At 35.6% G+C, this 21,162-nt stretch overlaps 1 protein-coding gene across 16 annotated transcripts in view; it reads left to right on the forward strand.

Annotated features, from left to right (window-relative positions):
- The window catches only part of MBTD1 (mbt domain containing 1), a 70,219-nt gene that overhangs the window by 3,799 nt on the left and 45,258 nt on the right, over positions 1-21,162 (forward strand). For 3 of the 16 annotated variants that reach the window (XM_067021979.1, XM_067021983.1, XM_067021977.1), the window contains one exon: positions 19,448-19,590. The exons of 12 other annotated variants lie outside the window; for them this stretch is intronic. The gene's annotated coding sequence lies outside the window, so the exon portion shown is untranslated. Of the gene's footprint in view, positions 1-19,447; positions 19,591-21,162 lie in introns of those variants that run through there. One more of the 16 variants, XM_067021976.1, reaches the window with a different exon arrangement.

Below are 21,162 nucleotides of genomic sequence, written 5' to 3' on the forward strand. Positions count from 1 at the left end.
TTTATAATGTTAAGGTAAGCCAATTATCATTAGTTTCAGAGTTTCAGATCCAAAAGAAAGATAAAAACATCAGGATGGTAAAAGAGAAAGGAGTTAACAATAGTTAAACTTAGATATGCCTCCTAACACTAGGGTATTCTTAACTATCCAAGGCTATTTTTAATTTTATACAAAAATTGCAGATTGTTTGATTAAGTCATGAATTTTAAATAAACCTTTGGGTTTTTTGGGGATTTATTCCCCACAAATTTAAAATTTGTCTTGTTACTTTATTGCAACCCACAAGGAAGGGTGGAAAGAAAACAATTCCCATTTGAATAAACCCTAAATTTATGGGGATGAAGTGATGATACAGTATGAGGGTCACTGGCAGATTAGGTTAGCATTTCAATTCTGCCAGTAAGTAACTTCATATGCCTTGTTGGACAAGATTCTGTGCCTCAGTTTTCTCATCCTTAGAGTGGAAAGGTTGGTCTAGAATTAACATTATTCAGTAGAACTTTCTGCAGTGATAGAACTGTCCTATATCTGTGCCATCTGTATGGTGGCCACTAGCCATATGTGGCTGTTGAGTACTTAAAAGGTAACTAGTGTGGCTGAGGAACCCAATTTTCAATCTGATTTAATCAGGTGTAAATTTAAATAGCCACATGTCTGCCACACTTGACATACAGATAATAGAACAGTGTTTTCCAAGCTTAACCCATCACCACAATCACCTCCTCGGGATCTTATAAAAATACAAAACCTCTCTCGTGGGTTATCATTCAGTAGGTCTGCAGTGGAGCCTTCTTCAGAAAGGTTTTTATCAGATTGGTTAGAGCAATACTGCATGAGAAGATTTCCGAGCTCCCTTCTAGTTTTCACTTTAGTATTGATAACTTAAAATGTAATGTAGTAGAAATGAGCTACGGACAAAGTTGGCAAACTGGCCAGGCTCTGCCTCTGCCACCTCCTGACCTGTGATCTTAACGCAAGTTGCCTAATCTCTTCAGGCTTCATTTTCCTCATCTAAAATAAGGGCCAGGGATCAGCCGTGCCTTCTTCCCAAGGTTTCTGTAAACCTCCAGTCAGATGTGATGACCACTGTATAAGAAAATGTGAGCTGCTATAAATGATAAAATGTTAAGATTTCTATCCAGAATCCCTTTTTTCTTATTGCCCTTTTCACTGTATTATCTAATTCCTACTTATATTGTAGAACTAGTTGTATAACAGTACACATTAATTAGTAATTTCTTGTTGTCTCAACTATTTGGCCATAGTTTATAGTCTAGTTTTAGGACATGCATGTTAAGTTTAACACTTTTTTGTATTTCTGGTGCTTAGCATAATGATTTGTATATATTGCTCAGTAAATGTTGGATAATACCATCTATTACTTTACCATTAGACTTCAAAACTTTAATTACCTAGTTTCAGATTATTTTATACACCAGAGAAATAACCCCCTTGTGTGCACATATGTGTTTAACTCTATTTCAATTGTTCCATTATTAATACTCTATAGTGTTCATTGTTAGTGATTGTGTATCTTTTGAGCAACCAGCTCCAAATATATTTTTAAAAGATAAACACCAAGAGAATGTCATTGTTTTGTATCAGTATTTTTAGGTATATCAAATCAAGATGATGCTGAATAACCTATTTAACTTATTTTTGCTACATTAACATTATAAATGCTCTTGTTTTTTTGGGTTTTTTTGCGGTACGCGGGCTTCTCACTGTTGTGGCCTCTCCCGTTGCGGAGCACAGGCTCCGGACACGCAGGCTCAGCGGCCATGGCTCACGGGCCCAGCCGCTCCGCGGCACGTGGGATCCTCCCGGACCAGGGCACGAACCCGCGTCCCCTGCATCGGCAGGCGGACTCTCAACCACGGCACCACCAGGGAAGCCCAATGCTCTTGTTTGATTACTTAAATTATATTTACACTTCAGCCCAGCCTTAGTATGAATTCAGTTATTTGGAGTAGAATTGATAAATGATAATGAATGATCTTAAAGACCCTCTCAGTTACTGCATTTCACACTTAATTTTGACGAGGTCATCTTATCTTTAATTAGCTTTTCAGGTTCATACTTAAGGATTCATAACTTTCTTCTGAAGAACTGAAAGTGCATTCATGTGAATTATTTTATTTTTCAAACATCCTTCCTGTGTGATAAGTGGTGTTTTCCTTATTTAGAAGAAAGGGAAACTGAGACCCAAACAATTGTTACATCCAAAGTCCTAAGTAATAGAACCAGGACCTGAACCCAAAGAGATAGAAATTTGTATTTTTTATATATCAAAGATAGCTTCCCTTTGCTCACTGTTGCTTTAAACCTCAGAGTATTGTTATGTAGAACATTGTCCTCTCCTGTCCTTCTCTGGGTACTTTTCACTTTCTCTAGGTGGGATATTCAGGATATTATTGCTTTCAGTTTCAATGACTGTATCATTGACATGGACTTACTCTTTCACGTTGAACTTGTGGGAAACAAAAACTCAACAATCCCAAATCCTTACCATTTATTTTTCTCCTAATAGTGAGCTTAGAAAGCACGAAGGCCCTTCTGTTTAGCCCAGTGAATTGTATCTTGATAGTGGTATGAGGAAGAAACAAGCAAGAGCTAAGTAGCTCTTACTGAGTCCAGTCATCATAGAGTATCTGTTAATTCTTATTTTGAACTTTGTCAGTTCACACATACAACTTTCAAACTTAAGGTTCTAGAAAACTTATATTCCATGACTAAATATAACACTTTGATAATTATATGGGTCACTGTACCCTGTTAGTGTGGATAAAGGAGAATTGGTTAACTTTTGATTAGTTTATTCATGTTGAAATTATGCTATTAGTACTTGGTTGCATATTTATATGTGCTTGCATTTAGAATCTCAAATATTTTTTTTTTTTAATTTCTCCTGGAGAGGTTTACACTTTTATTGCAACCTGTGGGTGATTATACAAATAAGTTAATAGTTATACTTTTTAATTCCTTTGTAGATTTTATAAGGAGGAAGGTTCATCAGGGTTACTTACAGTCACGGTAGGAAAATGAAATTCTGCTGCAATTTATGACTTCTTCCTACATTTTGTCACTCTAAAAACCTCTTTTTTGTTTTATTTTTCATTATAGAAGTGTTACATATTTCCTGTTTAAAAAAAAGAAAATGAAAAATATGGAAAAGTTAAAATTATCCTCCTATCCCATTCTCACAGTGTTAACAGTTTAGCTATTCCTTCCAGAATCTTTCTAAATGCATACATAAAACAAGCACAGATATATCAATCTGTGCATATACCAGCATATATTGTTTCTTTTAATAAAAAATGAGTCATATTATTCGTATTTGGCAATTTAGTTTTTTTCACTCAGTATTTTACCTGTAGTAAATCACCCCCCTACTTACGGTTAGATTGCCTTCAATTTTTCACTATTACATTATTGCTGCAAGAAATATCATTCCACATGGATTCTTGTGTCTTATGAGTATTTCTGAAGGACAGATTCCTAAAAGTGGAATTCCCTGGTCAAAGGCATGCTCATTTTTTTAAGTTTTCATAAGTAATACAAATTGCCTTCCAAAAAGATGGCATACATTTGCCTTCCTACCAAGTGTATATGAGTGCTTTTTCTCCCATACATAAATTTGCCAATGCCAGATATCATCAGTCTCTCAATTTTTTACCAATTATTGAATTTTTTAGAGGTAGTTTATACTTTATAAAAATTAACTTTTGGACTTCCCTGGTGGCGCAGTGGTTGAGAGTCCACCTGCCAATGCAGGGGACACGGGTTTGTGCCCCAGTCCGGGAGGATCCCACATGCCGTGGAGCGGCTGGGCCCATGAGCCATGGCCACTGAGCCTGCGCGTCCAGAGCCTGTACTCCGCAACAGGAGAGGCCACAACAGTGAGAGGCCCGCGTACCGCAAAAAAAAAAATTAACTTTTATTTTTATAAAACTAATGCATGCACTTGATAGTACCATGTAAACAATAATAAAAGTGTACCCCCAAAAAGGATCCCTTGCAGCAATCTTTTTTTTCTCTTCCCAGTTCAGCTTTCATGAGACAAGTACTTTTTTTTTTTCTGGCCGTGCCTCACGGCATGTGGGATCTTAGTACCCTGACCAGGGATCAGATCCATGCCCCCTGCAGTGGAAGCACAGAGTCTTAACCACTGGACTGCTAGGGAAGTCCTGACACAACTACTTTTAATTCTTTTATATTTTTGATTTAATATCCATCTCCATAATTCTAAATATTAGACTTCCATTACCTGATGTGTGAATTTTAAGTATTATATTTTGACTTCCTCTGTGCTAGTTGAGGAGTTACCATATATGTCCTAATATTAGGCAAGGTTTCACCACCTGCAGTCATCCCATCACTTTATATTCAAAGCCTTGAGTAGTCACCTAACATGATTTTTCAGTTTTATTTTGAAGAGCAATGTGTTCAGAATGGCACATTACCTGAAACAGTTTTATTTTATATTTTCCGTGCTTACAGAAGTTAGCCGATAGAACTATAATTAAGAAAGAAAGAGAAAGGAGGTTAAAATTGAACATAGATTTAAGATTATTCCCTTGATTCATATTGCTAGTGTTCATTTTAGCTGTATGACCTTGGGCAAATTACTTAATCCGTTTGAACCTCTGCTTCCTCATCTGTGAAAAGGGAGTAATAATATTTGTAAGGATTAAATGCATTGCTACATATTAAGTGCTCAGAATGTCCCTAGCACATATTAAGCATCCTATAAGTTATATGACTTATATTAGTTATATTACTAATCTTAACAGACTTTTTACAAATAAGTAGCAAAAGTGTTTCATAAGGTTACTGCGGAATTTACAAATAAACTCCTGTAGAGAAAATGTGTTTCTAAACTAAATTAGATGAAAATGAACAAGACTTACTCTGGAAAACTGTCAAGTAATACAGAAAGTGAATCTAAAGTGTGACAGGTGAAGTGTTTCAGAAAATGGCAAAAGCAATATTTCTAAGATAATATATTCTAATATGGTACTTAAACATATATGTATAGACTTCTAAGTCTGGAGAACAGTGGCAGAAGCCTGATGTAATTTTCCCACCCACCTACCTATAAACCAATAAAAAAAGCATATATAAATCACACACCACCCCTGCCCTCAGCATTAAGAAACAGATTACCACAACCTTCAAATTACCTATAAGCAGAGAAATTAGATTCCAAGAGCTCCTCCTGCCCATGTGAAAAGTGGGAAAGGGAAGTCTTAACAGATTTGTTGAAAGAGTTTAGGGACATGGAAGGCTTAGATGAAGCACAAAAATACCACTTCCAAAAGAGAGAAATTCATCACTTAAGTTCCAAAATACTGAACACAGGTTTGAAATCTGATTTTTCACAGTTCCAGCCACAGAGAAGAGCTTGAAAGCAAGCAATACCAGAACTGGTAAGCTGAAATTACCAGTGCTTCATAGGGAAGGATTGAAGACATGGAGACGTGGAGTCATGGATAAAGAGAAAGAAGGAAGAGGGAAAAATTAATAATCTTTCAGAAAAAGAAAGAGGATGTTCTTTAACTAGGAACTCTGACCATGAAATGAATAGAAATAGAAAAGAATGGATCACATCCATACAGAACTTCTCTGAGAAGAGACAATGTGAATCAAAGCATATCAGCTGATGAATATCTGTCCTTCTCTCCCAAAAAAGAAAAACGTGAGGCAGAAGAAAATTGACACAATAATAATAAAACATCTTCAAACCATATTTGGAGATAAGGGTAAAAAAAATACCTTCACTCAGAAATATAACACAGAACAGAAAGGGACAAAAAACAGGATGAAATAAAGTCAGATTAGATTAAACTGAGCAAGTAGAAGGAAAAAAATCATATCAGAAATGAAGACTAAGTTACAAGTTTCCCAACAAACAATAGAGTCAAATGCAAATGTGATAAAAGACATAGAAGAAAAACAAGAAAACCAAAAGAATGAAAATGACAGTTTTAGTGAAAGGTGGGTACAAAAAGTCTCACATGTAATTGGTGTCTCTCAAGAAGGCAGAGGAATAAAAGCATAACATTTAAATGCATAATCAAGAAAACTTTCTGGAAATAAAAGATCTGAATCTTGAATTTTGAATATATGAAAAGTTCATACCAGAAGATAAACTCCAAGATATATTCTAGTAAAGCTATACAACTTTAAAGATTCAGAAAAATTCTCAGGGCCTCCAAGGTAAAAAGATGAAGTGACTTACAAGGGCCAGAGAATTAGAATGGTATTGGGTTTCTCAAAAGCAAGATACACAGCAAGAAATAGTGGCGCATCACCAATTAAAAATATTTTCAAATTGGCTTAGAAAAGCAAAACCCACTTTATAACGTACAAAAGGCCCTTAAAACAGTAAAAGTAAAAGAATGAACAAAGATACACCTGGCAAACAAATAATAAGAAAACAGGTTTGGCAATGCTGATAACAAAGTAGAAGTCAAACCAAAAAGCATTGAACAAGACAAAAGAGGACAGTTTATAATGGTACAACCACAATTCACAACAAAGATACTATAGTTATGTATATGAACCAAATAACAGCAACAATCTGTAAATCAGAAGCTATAAAAAAAAAATGCAAGTAGTGGGCTTCCCTGGTGGCGCAGTGGTTGAGAGTCCACCTGCAGATGCAGGGGACACGAGTTCGTGCCCCAGTCTGGGAAGATCCCACATGCCACGGAGCGGCTGGACCCGTAAGCCATGGCTGCTGAGCCTGCGCATCCGGAGCCTGTGCTCTGCAAAGGCAGAGGCCACAACAGTGAGAGGCCCGTGTACTGCAAAAAAAAAAAAAAAAAAAAAAAAAAAAAAAAAAAACAAGTAGTGAAAAGCACTAAAAATTGGAGACTTTAATACTCTTAGCACAAGATAGGTGTTGTAGACAAAAAAATAAGGTTATAAAAGATCTAAACCACATAATAAGGCAGATCATCAGGTATATCCATTACTACATCCTAGTAGAGACTATATTTCAAACACAGAATATTCATAAAAATTGTTGCTAAATTAGGAAAACATCAGTAGGTTCCATTCAAGAAAGCAAAAGCAAAACCAAAAAGCAAAAGGGCACTTTCTATCTTGAAATTTAGAAACCTTCTATTATATGTTAGAAAGCCTTGTGCAAAAAAGTTCATAGCAGTTTTATTCATAGTATTCAAGTCTGGGTGGAGAATGGATAGACTAATATATTGATAAAGTTCAGTTTCACTCAGCAGTAAGAAGCATTGAACCGTTATACATGCAATAACATGGATAAATCTCAAAATGTCCATATAGTTTTATTCCATTTATGTAAAATCTTAAATATATGCAAAATTAAGCAATTGTGCTAAAACTGGGAGGAGGAGAAAAACTGACTGTGAAAGAACATGAGGGAGCTTTCTAGAGTGATAGAAAAATTTCAGCATCTTGATTGAACTTGAAAAGTTCAACATCTTTGATATGCATTCAGAATTATGCCTCAATTTAAAAAATTAACTCTTGGATAAACAGGGAATGCAAAAAAATTACAGAGTTTCTAAAAAGTAATAATAATGGGGCTTCCCTGGTGGCACAGTGGTTAAGAATCCACCTGTCAATGCAGGGGACATGGGTTTGAGCCCTGGTCCAGGAAGATCCCAAATGCTGCGGAGCAACTAAGCCTGTGCGCCACAACTACTGAGCCTGCGCTCTAGAGCCCATGAGCCACAACTGCTGAGCCCATGTGCCAAAGCTACTGAATCCCACGTGCCTAGAGCCCATGCTCCACAACAAGAGAAGCCACTGCAATGAAAAGCCCACGTATTGCAATGAAGAGTAGCCCCTCCTCGCTGCAACTAGAGAAAGCTGCACATGGCAACAAAGAACCAAAGCAGCCAAAAGTAAATAAATAAATAAATTTATGAATAATAATGAAAATGCTACATACATACACCAGAATCTGTGGAATACGTTTAAAGCAGTGAGCAGAGGAAAATTCATACTCCTAAATTATCAACTGTTAAAGGAAAATTCAAAAGTAAATTCTAAAGATTTTATTGGCTTTATCAGCAGTTGATTCATTGGGCAACATCCAGTCTAGCACATAGAAGGGGGCTCTGAAGAGCTGCAGAAGGCCAAGAGATTTTGATAGACCAACGTGAGCAGGAGGAACGAGGAAGTTATACTGGGCATTTGCTGATTGGTTAAAATGGGGTTACTGGCCTTAATGGAGCAAAAGGAAGTCTTGGAGCTGGGTCAAGTAACTTGTGCTGATAGGTTGACTTAGGCTTATCTTTTGTGGAAGAGCTGAGTGTAGAAACCTAACCACTAAATTTTGGTTTTCTGACTTGGGGCTTAGCATGAGCAACTCCACCTTGGGCCTAATCTGGTTACTTTAGCACAGTAAAAATAGAAGGTTGAAAATAAATAATTCCCAACTCAGAAACAAAAAAGAGCAAAGCAAAACACACAAAAAAAAGTGAATAATAGATAAAAGTAGAAGTTAATGAATTAAAGATCAGAAAAACTATACATAAAATTGATGAGCCAATCCTGGACCTTTGTGGGAAAATTCACAAAGTACATAAACCACTAGCTAGTTTAATCAAGGGGGAAAGGAGAATGCACAAACATACAAAATTAGAAATAAGGAAATAACTTGATACAGAAGAAATTGAGAAAATCGTACACACCTATTTTGCACACACTATGCAAATAAATTTGAAAACCTAGATGAAATGGATTATAAGGAAAATACAGTTTGAGAAAATTGACCTCACTAGAGAGTTTCTTAAAAACTTAGATAAATTTCTCTATTTCTTTTATGGAAATTATCAAGGAGCTATCCCACAAAACACCAGGCCTGAGTGATTTCACAAGGGAATCTGCAAAACCTTTAGATAGCATGTAGTCCCAATGCTACACAAATCATTTCAGACCATAGAAAATGAAGGAAAACTTTCTAATTATTTTTATGAAGCAAGACTAATACTGATTTCTGAACCTGATAAAGATGGTGCAAAAAAATGAAAATTAGACATTTATGAATATCAGTGCAAAATCCTAACTATTGTGCAATCTCTTAACACTATATTCAAATACATTGTGATGAAGTGAGCTTTATAGTAGGAGTACAAGAATGATTCAGTATTTGGAAGTTTGTTGATATAATTTACCATATTAATAGCCCTAAGGAGAACAGTCATATTCTATTTTTAGATGTTGGGAAAGTCTGACAAATTCAACACCTATTCCTAATAAAAACTTTTAAGAAAACAGGAATGGATAGATCCTTGCTTAACATGATTTTCGTAAATACACATGCACACTCACATACATACATACATCAAAACATCTTAATCCTAAAACTAGCATCTTAATGGGGAAACACTGAGATCAGAAAGAAAGGGTGCTCATTGTCTCCACTATTTAACATTGTACTGGAAGTATGAACCAATACAGTTAGGAAAAAGAAAATTATAAGCTTCCCTTTTCTCTTAAGGAAAGAGAAAAGTTTCTTTGCAAGTGACATGATAGTGTATCTGGAAAGCCCTAGAAAATCAATGATAAAACTTTCCAAATAATTTAGCAAGACTGCAGGATATAAAATAATAAATCTTAGTGTACTCAATCAATTCAACAATATAACAAAAGGGAAAATTGCATTTACATTAGCCACGAAAAATAAATAAAATACTTAAATTCATAAGGATTTCCTTTTAACAAGAATTGTTCAAAAGCCCATATGATGCAAACTGTAAAACGTTTCTTATTCTCAGTTAAGACATCTCAACATTATGAAGATTCTGAAGTTAGTAAATCTAATGAGATCCTAATAAAAATACCCAACAATTTTTTGGTATAGAGCTAAGCTAGTTAATACTGAAGTTCATTTGGAAAAATAAAACATGCAAGAATATCAAAACATTAAAGGGAAAATATTGTGGGGAGGGTGTCTAGGCCTACCAGATTTCAAAATATACTAGGAAGGCTCTATAATTTAAAAAGGAAGCTATTGGCACATGAATAGACAGACCAATAAGATAGTATAATGTATAGATATGGACACAACTACATATGAAAATCTAAAACATAAAGTGGTATTTCAAAGCACTGTGACAAAAGGGACATTTTAGTAAAAAGCGTTGGTACAACTTAGATAGTTGGGAAAAGATAATATTAGGGCCATCGTTAATAACATGCATAAGAATAAACTAAATGGATCAAAGATGTAAATATCAAAAAACTATAAAATAACAAAATATGGGTGAATTCTTCTATACCATGGTATAAGGGAAATTTTTCTGTGACTCAAGGTACAATGAAAGAAAATAGTGATAAATTTTACTAATTAAAAAAATTTTTTTAATTGCATGGCAAAAAACTCCATAAAATCAAAATTTGCCATATATAACAGAGGTAAATTTAGGATAAATTCCTAAATACAAAGAGTTTTGAAAAAACATTTAAAAGATTAAAAACACTAAAGAAAAAAGGGCAAGAGATAAGAACAGACAAGTCTACACACATATACAGAAAGGTACGAAAATGCCTTAGTGTAGAACTATACTGGTTTTTAATACCAATCCCCACTAAAAAGGATGAGCGCTCCTTGGAGAAAAGGTTGATTTAGGAGCTGGAGCAGTGTAGGGTTTAAAATGATCCTAGAATATCTTGATATTCCAGAAAGTAAGGTATTGCTCAAAAATTGATGTAGGCATGTCAAAATGACATGGGAGTCAGTTCGAGGGGATCCTAGTAGCCAAATCTGGGACAATTTGAACCCCCAAATAATTAAAGACAGTAATGAATTATGAACTACGGGGGTGGGGCGGGGAAATAGGAGTTAGTGAGCTCATACTGATAATGAGTAGATAGGTAGATATATAAAGGGGATGATGAGAGTTTCCTGCTGACTGGTAAGTACTAGCACTAGAAAATCATTTTGCAGACAGCATAATAATGTTTGGTTCTGCAAGAGTTATTGGATGCCTAATTTAGGGATAAGGGGGGTAGAATTTCAATGAGCAACTGTATTTGTTTGTTTTAAATGTGTCCCCAAGATTGCTTATTAGTTGCAAGGAGAAATATGGTAAGTATACTGGAAAAACTGGAAAACACCTTGGCAGGGTGATCAAAATGAACATCACCACTGAGGGGCAGATATGTATCTTGTGCCTCTGGATGTAATACTCTTGAGAAGGATATATCACTTATGTAGTATTATGGGAATATGTAACCTGAAAATGAGGAAACTTCAGATGAACCCCAAATGAAAAGCATCCCATGAAAAAGAGGAGAGGTCTTTCCAGCATTGCTTGGGTATGGATGTAGGTGTTTCCCCAGTTGGTGATGTATGCGCTTTTATTTCTATCTATATATATATATTGCTTGTTCTCCCAACTTGGTGATGTAAGTTCTCCCAAATTGGTGATGTATGTACATTTTTCTCTGTCTCTGTCTCTGTCTCTGTCTCTGTCTCTCTCTCTCTCTCTCTCTCTCTCTATATATATATATATATATATATATAGCTTGTCCTTATATTGTAACTTACTACTAATATAATAAATTTCCTTATTTCTTGCTTATTAAAAAAAAAAAAGGAGAGGAGACCTACATTCTCCAAAAACAATCTTCTAGATTAAAGGAAACAAATACAACATGTGATGCTGGACTATTGGGAAGAAATTCTATGAAAGATATTAGGTCCATTGAAATATGGATGGTAAATTAGGACAAAATATTAATGTTAAATTCCCTGAAACTAATAACTGTGCTATAGTGATGAGAGAATGTTTGTTTATATTCTCAGGAAATGCACACTGAAGTAGTTTGGAATAAAAAGACATGTATGGGACTTCCCTGGCGGTCCAGTGGTTAAGACTCCACACTTCCACTGCAGGGGGCATGGGTTTGATCCCTGGTCAGGGAACTAGGATCCTGCATGCTGCTGCCAAAAAAAAAATTGTATGCAACTCACTCTCAAATGGTTCAGAAAAACATCTATATATTTCGAGAGAAGAATAAAACAAATGGAGTGATTTTTTAGTAATTGGTGAATCTGAGTAGAATACACAGGATTTCTTTGTACTATTTTTCCAGCTTTTCTGTAAATTTGGAGTTATTTCCAAGTAAAAAAATTTTTTTTAAAAAAGGGAAAAAAGACTACACTGACATACCGTTTTCATCCAGCATATTATATGGCAAAAAAACCCCAAAACCTCCCAGTATTGCTGGAGCAAATACAAAATGGTAAAATTTCCATGGAGGGGAATTTGGCAATATCTAACAAAATTACATATACATTCACCATTCTACCCAGCAGTCACACTTCTGAGAATATACCCTGATGTTATACCTCAAGCAATTTATATACATATATGTGTATATGTATATGTACATGTATATGTTCATTGCAGCAATATTTGTTATTGCAAAACATTGAAAACTATTGTGTCCAAATGAAATTGATTGAATAAGCACAGTGGAGAACTGTGCAGCTTAAAAAGGAATGAGGAAGATGTCTGTGCCCTGAAACGAAGTGGTTTCCAGGATGTATTTCTAAATTAAAGGACATAGGAATTTAGTATGTGGCCTTTTGTGTAAGAAAGAAGAGGAAATAAGGAAGCATAAATATACCTGTTTACCTTTTTTAAACATACACACATAAGAAAGATGAACCAGAAAGCAATAAAGTTGGTTACGCACCTACAGGAGACAGTGGTGAGGTAAGGGAAGGAAATATTTCTCCAAGTTATACCTTTTTGTATAGCTCTTTATATTTGAAAGCAGGGTGAATTTTTTGATAGTCCCAATAAATGAAATTAATAAAGATGTCAAGGGAGACTAAAACCAAAAGCAAACCAAAACCGACTTAGTTCAAACTGACAATTGAAGGAGGGAGAAATAGCTAATCCAAGTAACTCTAAAACTTAGTACTCTGTTCCTCAGTTTGAGGAGAAGGGACTACAAAGAAATTCTGAACTCAAAAGTTCATTTTTATAGCAGTATGGATGTTATGCTCTGAAACTTTAAATATATAAAAGGATGGAGCAAATGAATAAATGTTAATTTTGTTGGAAGCCAGGGTTTTCAATAGAAGAAGAGAGAGACAGATATGGATGTGGGAAGGTAAGGAAAAGCCCTGTGGGGATGGATTCTAATTGGAGGTGTAAGTGTGAACTCATGATTTTGAAAATACGTTGTATATACATAAGACATATGTCACATACATGTGTGCATATATATTCCAACTCACATGCACTGAAGGGCTCCAGAAGCAAAGACATACCGCAGTAGCAATGAACACATGACCACCTAGATCTTTATTTCTAACATTCCTAGTAAAAGAAACCAAGGCTCCTTAGAGAAATGGTTGATTCCAGAGCTGAGACAGGAAAGTGAGATAAGCCAGAATGTCTTGTCATGCCAGAAAGCCAAAAATTGTTCAAAAATGATAGGGGCATGTCAGAATGACATAGGAGTCAGCTTGAATGGGTTCCCACTGGCTGAATCTTTCATGATTTGAGTCCCCAAATAACAAAGGACAATAAAGAATTACAAACCATTGAAAAGTTGGAATCCAGGAGTTAATACCCATAAGAGAAAAAAGACGGATCTTCCTGACAGAAGAATGCCAACTGATGAATATGGACGGAATTCTGGGATTCGAAAATCATAGTAAGAGATTGGGCAAGAATCATTGGATGCTAAGTCTAGAGTGAAATTTTGATGAGCAGTATATTTGCATGGTCTTGAAGTGTCTTCCATAGGTTGCTTATTAAAAGAAGCAAAGGAGTAAAACTCCAGTGGAGAACCAGATCCCACAGCTAGACCAAGTCTTATCATCACCAGTAAGGGACAGATGAACATCATATAATCTGGATTTACTACCCTGAGTAGCATGAGTTATGAAGTATTTCAACTGGGAATATACAGTCTGAATCTAATGATGAGAATACTGCAAACCCAAAAAGGGGAAATTTTTAAAGGAGAGGAAATCTATGAGAAAGAATTCCAAATAATTTGTGTAGATAGTTCGCCCTCAAAGAGGGGGTGCTTAATGGCCTCTTGCTGATGTGCTTTCACCTACGCTGTTCTCTGCCTAAAAAAGTCCTCTTGCCCATCAGAAATCTTCTTTCTCAGCCTTTAAACCAGTATCATTTGTGAGTGTGTGTGTGTGTGTGTGTCTGTGTGTGTGTGTGTGTGTGTGTGTGTGAGTGAGTGATACTGAGTTGACCTGACCCCCTTTTTTTCGCTCTTGGAAATTTTCATTCCATTCATCCACATAATTGTCTTTGGAGCTGCTCTGTTCTTTTATGCCCCTGACCCTCTGGTTGAATAGCCCTAGGCATGCACTTAACCCAGGTGAAGACAGCATACCCATTATTGGGGATTTTTTAAACTAGGAACTCTGCTCTTAGAACTGTAAGATGGCAAATTTAAGAAATGAATGATAAAGAAATCAGAATACCAGGGAAAAAAGCTAAAGGCTTTGACGAAGATTTTGTCTGAGGAATAGAGAGGGATCCTCAAGTATTCAGGACAATAATGAGAAAGTAAAATTGGTTTCTGCTTACCCTCTACCAAATTCAGTTTGTTCATCAAATTAGGAACCACAGTTTAATTCGGTTTCTGTCGCTTATAACCAAAAACATAAAGCCGCAGTTCAAATCAGGGTTTCTCAACAGTGGCGCTAAACAACGTTTTGGACTCTCCTGTCATCTTAATGCAAAAGAATGTGACTCTTTTCCTCCAGTCCTCTTCAGGGATATTGCCAAATATCTACCAGGGGGCTAATATCCACTGCCCCAGTTGAGAGACAACCAATATTTGAGTCCTGCAATGCTGATGACAGATAAGCAAAAAATTAAGTGCACACAAAAATCTTAAAATCAAATTCATAATAAATTCTCTGAAAGAAACAAACAGGAAACTGAAATGAGAAATAATGGGGTGAAGAGTGCTACATTATTTAATTAAGTTGTTTAAGAGTGCTACTTTATTTTTTTAATAGATTTATTTTTTTTAAAAAGGGGGTGCTTAATTCCCCACTTCTTGAGCGTGGGCTTCGAATAGTACTTCCTTCCAAAGAGTACAGTATGGAGAGGGGTGAAGGGTAATTTTATAGTAGAAAAAACTGCCAAATAATTCTTCAGGCAAGTGGGACTTCCCTGGTGGTGCACTGGTTAAGAATCCATCTGCCGATGCAGGGGGCACAGGTTCAATCCCTGGTCCGGGAAGATCCGACATGCCGTGGAGCAACTAAGCCCGTGCGCCACAACTACTGAGCCCGAGTGCTGCAACTACTAAAGCCCACGCACCTAGAGCCCATGCTCCACAGGAAGAGAAGCCACCTCAATGAGAAGAAGCCTGCACACTGCAACGAAGAGTAGACCCCACTCGCCACAACTAGAGCAGGCCCACACGCAGCGATGAAGACCCAACACAGCCATAAATAAATAAATAATTTATTAAAAAACAATTCTTCTGGCAAGTAATCAAGGTCAACATCAACAGGGATAAGTTATGTTGACAGGATGGTATCCCCAGTCTAATCATGAGGATATGAGACAAATTCAATAGAAGTGACGTTCAACAAAATACCTGACCAGTACTCCTCAATTGTCAAGGTCACCAGAAACCAGGAAAATCTGAGAAATTTTCACAGCCCAGAGGAGCTTAAGTAAACCTAACAACTAAATGTAGTGTGTGATCATGGAGCAGAAGAACATAGGGTAAAAATGAAGGAAATTTGAATAAAATATGTTTAGACTTAGTTAAATGACAGTTATATCAATTTTAGTTCATTAACCAATGTACAATACTAATGTAAGATATTAGGGGAAATTGGGGTATAATATGGGAAATCTGTATTTTCAAGTTTTCTGTAAATCTATTAGAACTATATACATTATAAATCACTTGTAAGTAAAGATGAAATATTTTGCAAAAATAGCCATCTATTGTTACCATTCTTAAAGAAGGGAGGACATAATCTTATAATAAAGAGTAGTCATTTAGTTATTTAAGTTTAATAAGTTAAGCTTTATGGAAAAAATTTATAACTCAGGCATAAGTTGACATTTGCCCTTTTTATCTGCATCCTCCAAACTTTTTATTCAAGTTGATCAAAAAACTCACTTCTTGTTATTTTTAATCTCATGGGGAAATGAGGAATCACCATATCTTTATACTTATCCACTTCATAAGTTAAATCATTAGTGTTTATATGATTATGTTTACTGCTGCTCAGCCCAGTCACTGGATTGAACCCGGGCCATGGCAGTGAAAGCCCGGAATCCTAACCACTAGGCAACCAGGGAACTTCCTTTGTTCATTTTTGATATAACTTCTTTTCCTGGAGTTAACAATTGTCTCATTTTTTTTCGTTTAATCATTTAACACTATTAAAAGTGTCTGTTGCCTTTTTCCTAAATCCTCCAACAAACTCTGTCAAACACAAAGTTTTATTTTTATCCTGGAGCTGCCATCATCCATCCTCCTCCAGTATAGTCTGGTTGCTTTGTAGACCTGCTGTACAGCTGTCATCCGAGGACATCTCTTTTATCATTATCTTGGGAATTCCCTTTACCTCTGTCCTCTGTTGGATCTTTCTCTTTCTTCGTTACTTTGATGTTACAATGAAGCATGTCTCCTGAGTAAAAGTGAACATGGGATCTAAGTTTTTTGATACTTGGCATATCTGAAAATATCTTTATCCAGCCATTATACATGGCTGATAGATTGACAGGATATAGATTTTAACAACTTTCTTGAAGTAAAATTGACATGAGATTAAAACTAGGCATCTTTAAAGTGTACAATTTAATAAGTTTTGACAAATATAACACTCATGAAACCATCACCACGGTCAAGATACAGAAACTGTCCATAATGCCCAAAAGTTTCTTCATGATCCTTTAAATAACCTCTTTCCCACCCCTGGCCCATCCCTTCCCCAGGTAACTTATCTGTTTTCTGTCACTATACATTAGTTTGCATTTTCTAAAGTTTTATATAAATGAAATCATACAGCTTGTATTCTTTTTTTTTTTTTGGTATGGTTTTCGCTCAGCATAATTATTGTGAGATTATCGCTGTTGTGTGTGTCAAAAATTAATTCCTTTTTATTGACAGGTAGCAAAATGGAATCATTGTATGGATGTACCACAATTTGTTTATTCATTTACTTTTTGATGGACATTTGGGTATTTCCAGTTTTGAGTTATTATGATCATTCATATATATGTCTTTGTATGGACTTAAGCTTTCATTTTTCTTAGATAAATACCCAGGAGTGGAATGGATCGTAGGTGGTGTATATTTAGCACGTCTTATTTAACACTGTATTTAAAACTGCGTGTTCTCCAAAGTGCTTGTACCATTTTACATTCCCATCTTCGGTATATGAGAGTTCCATTTGCTGCACAGACCATAGAGGTCTGTGGGTTTGTTTGGCCATTCTAATAGATGCATAATAACATCTTGTGATTTTAATTTGTATTTTCCTAATGACCAATGATGTTGAACATGTATTCATGTCCTTATTTGCTGTCCATGTAGCTTCTTTGTGAATTCTCTTTAGATCTTTGCCTGTTTTTTTCTTTTTCAATTATGTTGTTTAAGTTACTGAGTTTTGACGGTTCTTTATATGTCCTGGATACAAATCCTTTATCAGGTATATGATTTTCAAATATTGTTTTCCAGTCTGTGGCTTGTTTTATTCTCTTAATAGTGTCTTTCAAAGACCAGAAGTTTTAAATTTTGATTAAGTTTAGTGATCAATTTTTCCTTTAATGGGTCATACTTTTGATATCATATCCAAAAACTTTTTATACCTAACCTAACATCGTGAATGTTTTTTTCCAGTTTTTTTTCTGGAAGTTTTTAGTTTTAGCTCTTACTTTTAGGTCTGTGATCCATTTTGGTTTTGTTTTTGGCCATGCCATGTGGCTTGTGGGATCTTAGTTCCCCAACCAGGGATTGAACCCAGGCCACAGCAGTGAAATAGCCAAGTCCTAACCACTGGACCACCAGGGAATTCCCTGTGATCCATTTTGAGTTACTTTTTGTTTATGATATAACGTATAGATCCCAGTCTTTTCTCTTTTTTTTTTTTTTGCATATGGTTATCTGCTTGTTCCAGCACCTTTTTTTGAGAAGACTATATTTTCTCCACTGAATTGCCTTTTCACACTTGTGGAAAAAAATCAATTGACCATATATGTATGGGTCTATTTCTTTTGATCTCTTTGTTGGTCTTTATGTCAAAAATTCCACTGCCTTGATTAGAGTAGCTTCAGCATACGTCTTGGAGTGAGGAAGCTTAAGTCTTTCAACTTTGTTCTTCTCAAATTTGTTTTGGCTGTTCTAGGCCCTTGCAGTTCCATTTGAATTTTAGATTCAGCTTGTCAGTTTCTACCCCAAAATCTTCTGTGTTTTGATTACGTTGTGTTTTTGGTTTTTTTTTTTTTTTGCTGTACGCGGGCCTCTCACTGTTGTGGCCTCTCCCGTTGCGGAGCACAGGCTCCGGACGCGTAGGCTCAGCGGCCATGGCTCACGGGCTCAGCCGCTCCGCGGCACGTGGGATCTTCCCGGACCGGGGCACGAACCCATGTCCCCTGCATCGGCAGGCGGACTTGCAACCACTGCGCCACGAGGGAAGCCCTACGTTGTGTTTTTTGTGGTTGGTTTGTTTGGCCACTCCATGTAACATGTAGAATCTTAGTTCCCCAGCAGGGATCAAACCCCTGCCCCCTGAAGTGGAAGCACAGATTCTTAACCACTGACTGGACCACCAGGGAAGTCCCTTGATTACAATTGTGTTGGATCTATAAATCAACTTGGAAAGAATTGGCATTTTAACAATGTTTATTCTTCTAACCCGTGAACACAGTACATCTTTCCATTATTTAGATCTTTCTTTAACTCTTTCAGGAACCTTTAGTAGTTTTCATGGTATCGGTCTTGCACATCTTTTGCCAGATTTATCCCCAATTATTTCATATTTTTTGATGCTATTGTAAGTGGTATTTTTTTATTTCCAGAAATTGAACTCCAGAAATACCAACTTCTGGAGTTTTGTTGCTAGTATATAGAAATACAGCTGATTTTTCTGTACTGATGTTTTGTCCTGCATCCTTGCTAAACACTTATTAGCCCAACACTTGCTGTATATTCCATCAGATTTTCTACAGTCGTGATGTCTGGGAATAAAGATTTAGTTAAATGTACTTCTTTACAATCTGGATTCTTTTATTTCTTTATTTCTGTACTTTTTTTTCTTATTGCACTGGCTAGAATTTCTAGTACAATATTGAATTAAAATGGCAAAAGCAAATATATATACTCCCAGTTTTAATGGGAAAACATCCAGATTTTCTTAATTAAATTTCTTTTTTGTTTGTTTTTTGTTTGTTTGTTTGTTTTTGTTTTTTTTGGCTGCACCACACAGCATACAGGATCCTAGTTCCCCGACCAGGGATCGAACCCGTGCCCCCTGCGGTGGAAGCATGGAGTCTTAACCACTGGACCGCCAGGGAAGTCCCCATTAAATTTCATGCTAAGTTTAGGATTTTCCTAAATGTTCTTTATCGGGTGAGGAAGTTCTCTTCTATTCCTAGTTTGCTGAGGGGTTTTTTAAAATCAGGAATAGGTCTCAGATTCTGTCATATGCTTTTTCTGTATCTCTTGTGATAATCATGTGACTTCTGTTTTTTAGTCTATTAATATGATGAATTTATTGATTTTCAAATGTTGAATTAGCTTTGCCTTCCTGGGATAAACCCACTTGGCCATCCTATATTATTCTTTTTATATAGTGTTTGATTCAGTCTGCTAAAATTTAGTTTTAAATGTTTGCATCCTATATTCATGAGTAATATTGCTCTGTAGTTTTGTTGTAATAGCTTTGTCTGGTTTGGGGATCAGAGTAATGCTGGCCTAATAGAATGAGTTGGAAACTATGTCATCTTCTTCAGTTTCCTGGAAGAGCTGTTGTAGAATCAGTAGTATTTCTTAAGTAGAATTCTCCAGTGAAGCCATTTGGGCTGGAGTTTTCTTTGTGTGAAGGTTTCTAACTACACATTTAGTTTCTTTACCTATGCAGGTTATTATAGTTATTTACCTATTCAGGTAATATGTTTATATGTGAGATTTGGTTTTATGTCTTTCAAAGAATATGTCCATTTCCTCTAAGTTGTCAAATTTATTAGCATAAAGTTGTTGGTAATATTCTTACTCTCCTCTCAATATCTCCAGAATCTAGTGATGCTGCCTCTCATCCATGATACTGGAAATTTTGTCTTTTCTCTTTTTTGCTTATCTCTAGTCAGTCTTATTGATCTTCTCAAAGAACTTGGCTATTGCTTTCATTTTATTTTCTTTTTCCTTTTTTTTTTTTTTTTTTTGGTTTGTTTGTTTTTCAGTTAGTTGAGTTTCACTTGGATCTTTGAGTATAGATTTTATGATAAGAATTTTTTTCCTTAACTGGCTATTGCTTTCTTTTTTTTCTTCTTTTTTTTGTTTGTTTGTTTGTTTTTTAGTTAGTTGATTTTCACTTGGAGCTTCAAGTATAGTTTTTCTGATAAGAATTTTTTTCCTTTAGAAGTTTGAAGGCATTACTTTTGTTAATCTTGTTATTGAAAAACCCACTGATATCCTAATTCCCTTCTCTCTTTGTGTGATATAGTGTTTTTCTTGAAGCTTTTAGTATGGCAAAGTTCTGTAATTTTTATAAGGATGTACCTTGGTATAGTTTGGGTTCTTTTTAAGTCATTAAGCTGGGCTTGCATGGTCCCTTCAGTATAGGAACTCTGTCTTTTGATCCTGGAATTCTTGTTGTATTTTTTTTCTTTGATCCTATCTGTTTTCTTTCTTCAGTATCTCTATTCTTTGGATTTTGTATCTTCTGTATTTAACTTTTATTTTTTCTCTTTTATTATCTTCCTATTTGTCTCATGTATACACATACACACACGCTTTTTCAAAGATTTCCTTGATTTTACTATCCATGTATTAATTTATTGTTTTGCCTTTTCTGTTTTTTAAATTCCAAGATCTGTCTTCACTGATAGCATCCTATTATTATATGTCTCTGAAGAATTATTATTTTTTTTGAAGTTTTCTCTTGCTCCCTGCATTACTTCTATTTCCTGTAGATTCTTTTTT

This window comes from Kogia breviceps, chromosome 19 (genome assembly GCF_026419965.1).
Source record: "Kogia breviceps isolate mKogBre1 chromosome 19, mKogBre1 haplotype 1, whole genome shotgun sequence".
Classification (NCBI taxonomy): Eukaryota; Metazoa; Chordata; class Mammalia; order Artiodactyla; family Physeteridae; genus Kogia; species Kogia breviceps.